Source organism: Felis catus, chromosome F2 (assembly GCF_018350175.1).
Source record: "Felis catus isolate Fca126 chromosome F2, F.catus_Fca126_mat1.0, whole genome shotgun sequence".
In the NCBI taxonomy this organism is placed as follows: Eukaryota; Metazoa; Chordata; class Mammalia; order Carnivora; family Felidae; genus Felis; species Felis catus.
Genome location: NC_058385.1, coordinates 27,625,417 through 27,628,995, shown reverse-complemented (window position 1 = coordinate 27,628,995; position 3,579 = coordinate 27,625,417).

Here is a 3,579-nt window from a genome sequence, read left to right as displayed (position 1 = left end):
AGAAAAATTTACTAAAAGACTGTCCAGCATGGATGGTTGGTTAGCTAAACCAAGGACTAGAACTCAGGTCTTCTGTCTTCTGGCATTTTACCTTCCAGGCTATAATTTTGTGTCTCATTATATACACAAATGTTTACATAATTCAGCTCTAGACATTATAAAAAAATGATGTGACCTCAAGGAACTTAAAATATAGTTAATAAAGCAAGAATATGTGAAGAATATAATAACACATGACAAACAGCAAATAAATAGCATATTGGATATAATTAATGGACAAATGTAAGATATAGGAAATACGTATTAAATATTCAAAGTAGAGAGATTATCAGGGGCTGGGTTTCCAGAGAAGGATTGATGAAGAAGACTGGATATTGAGAATGAAGACCTACAGATGTTTATAATCTAGATGAGATGATTAGATATAAAAAATGCTACAAATACAAGCTCACACACCCAATGCTACGCTGCTAGAATGAAAAGTTGATCGCAGGATAAACAGAGGGGAAAAAGTAGCAATGATAATTGTCCAGGTCAAAAGACAGTGAGAACATGTTGAAAATGGAAAATTAGTTAAATAAGTAGTTACTGAGCAGCAATTGTATGTGGGAAATTTATATTAGGCCCATATCACAGAAGATCATGAGTGTGAGGCTTTCAAACTAAAATTTATTTCATAAACAGTGAAACATCTTCAGCTTTGATGATTTTTGTACAGGGTAAAACATTTTTTAAAAAGTATAATTAAGATGAATATTTCTGGTAGAGACAGTGAACAAGGTAGTCATTTGGAAGGACCCAAACCTAACAGGATGATGGTCTGACCCATTGTTGGTAACAGAATTGGTAGATTCAAGGGTATGGTTTATAATATTTAATATTACTATTGTCCAGGGCACAAGTGTACAAATCTTCCCTTCCTAATTATGTCAGCCACCAAAGGGTGGCTTAAGCAGATCACCCACAAAAAATACTAGTAAAATGTGAAACAAAATGCTATTTTTTTTATTATTGGTTGGGAAAATGTCTAATACTTCTATTGTTAGAATTATAATAAAGCTTAGTTGGACTATATAGCATAAGCATTATATTAGTCTACTTGGGCTACCATAACAAAATACTGTAGATTGGGTTTAAACAACAGAGTCTTATTTTCTCACAATTCTGGAGACTGAAGTCTGAGATCAGGATGCTGGCAAGATGAGGTTCTGGTGAGGCTATCTTCATGGCGTATAAAGAACCAACTTCTTGCTGTTTCTTCCATGGTAGAAAGAGAAAGATCTCTCTCTGTCTTCCTCTTCTTATAAGGCCACCAATCCTATTAAAGTAGGACTCTCACCCTTGTAACTTCATTTAGCCATTATTGCCTTCTAAAAGTAATAACTATATCCACGTATAGTAACTTTGGGGGATTGGGCTTCAACATATGAATTGGGGGGGGCACAATTCAGCCCATGGCAGCATTTATGTAGACATAGTATTGGAAAATTAAAAAGTGACATACAATGTGTATGGCAGTGTAATTTACAATGACTTCTCTTACTGTTAAATGTCACCTAAAAAGAGTGTGTATGCAAAAGATGACAAAATAAAGCAAAGTGTGTCTTAATATAAGTATGGAAATTTAAGGGTACAATAGATATTTCAGGGGAAGGAGTCAACATGGCAGAGAAGTAGGGGGACTTGAAGTTCCCTCGTCCCTCCAACACAGCAGTATCGAGGCCAGAAGACTTGTAATTCCAGGAAACCAGGCTACAGAGTGACAGAAACATCTCCCGGGACCCACGAGGACAACTTGGAGGGCCATAGGTGCATGATTATGGAATTGGGAGAGATAAAATGGGTGACGTAGGCACAGGGGAGGGATACCTTAATGTGGAGAGACAAAAGGAAGAGAAAGAGAGGCTATGGAAGTGTAGGATTGTATTTGGACAAGAGAAAAACCATGGACCAAGGAACTGAAAAAATGGAGAAAGAACCAGTTTCTAACTTGATCCAGTGTTATGGCGCTTTCTCCAGACTGAGGCCTGTTGCACTGTACACGCACCTTGTGCCATGCTCATGGATCAGAAGAACAAATATTGTTAAAATGTCAATACTACCCAAAGCAATTTACACATTCAATGCAATCCCAATCAAAATTGCACCAGCATTCTTCTCAGAGCTAAAACAAACAAACAAAAATGTATGGAACCGCAAAAGACCCCGAATAGCCAAAGTAATGTTGAAAAAAAAAAAAAACAGAGTGGGAGGCATCATAATCCTGGACTTCAGCCTCTACTACAAAGCTGTAATAATTAAGACAATGGTTTTAGCACAAAAACAGACACATAGACCAATGAAATAGAATAGAGAACCCAGAATTGGACCCACAAATGTATGGCCACTAATCTTTGACAAAACAGGAAAGAATATTCAATGGAAAAAAGACAACAGTCTCTTTAGCAACTGGTTCTGGGAGAAATGGATAGCAACATGCAGAAGAATGAAACTGGACCACTTTCTTACACCATACAAAAAGATGAACTCAAAATGGTTGAAAGACCTAAATGTGAGACAGGAAACCATCAAAACCCTGGAGAAGAAAACAGGTAACAACCTCTTTGACATCAGCTGCAGCAACTTCTTTCTCACTATGTCTCTGAATGCAAGGGGAATAAAAGCAAAAATGAACTATTGGGACCTCATCAAGATAAAAACTTCTGCACTGCAAAGGAAACAATCAACAAAACTAAAAGGCAACCAACGGAATGAGAGAAGATATTTGCAAATGACATATCAGATATAGGGTTAGTATCCAAATCTATAAAGAATTTACCAAACTCAACACCCAAAAAAGCAAATAATCCAATGAAGAAATGGGCGGAAGACATGAATAGACACTTTTCCAAAAAAGACATCCAGATGGCCAATAGACAAATGAAAAGATGCTCAACAGCACTCATCATCAGAGAAATGTAAATCAAAACCACATTGAGATACCACCTCACACCAGTCAGTGTGGCTAAAATTAACAATTCAGGAAACAACAGATGTTGACGAGGATGTGGAGAAACGAAAACCCTCTTCGCTGTTGGTGGGAATGGAAGAGCACACTGCATACACTGTATGTTAGCTAACTTGACAATAAATTGTATTTACAAAAATTGATATTTCAAAGAAAGAATTCACAGACCTCATCAATGGGTCAGATGCATTTTTTTTCATGTCATTTGTATGCAGTTCTCTACTTCTTGAAGTATGAAAGCAACTTCTAGTAACATCGTTAAAATATAATTTAACCATTAAGAATCTGTGATTAAGAATCACAGATATAGAAATAAAATTATAATAAACACCAGATTTAACATATACATATACATGTGTGTGTGTATATATATGTATATATATATATATATGTATATATATACTTAATATGTGCTCAATAGGTATTTGTTGAAAAGAATTTATCTGTCAATTTTACCCAAACTAAGATAAAATGGCTATTATAATTAAGGATTAACCATAATTCCAAGACTTTCTGGCAGTTAAGGTTACACAAATTGAGAAGGAACAAACTGAGTCACAGATCTTTTTATC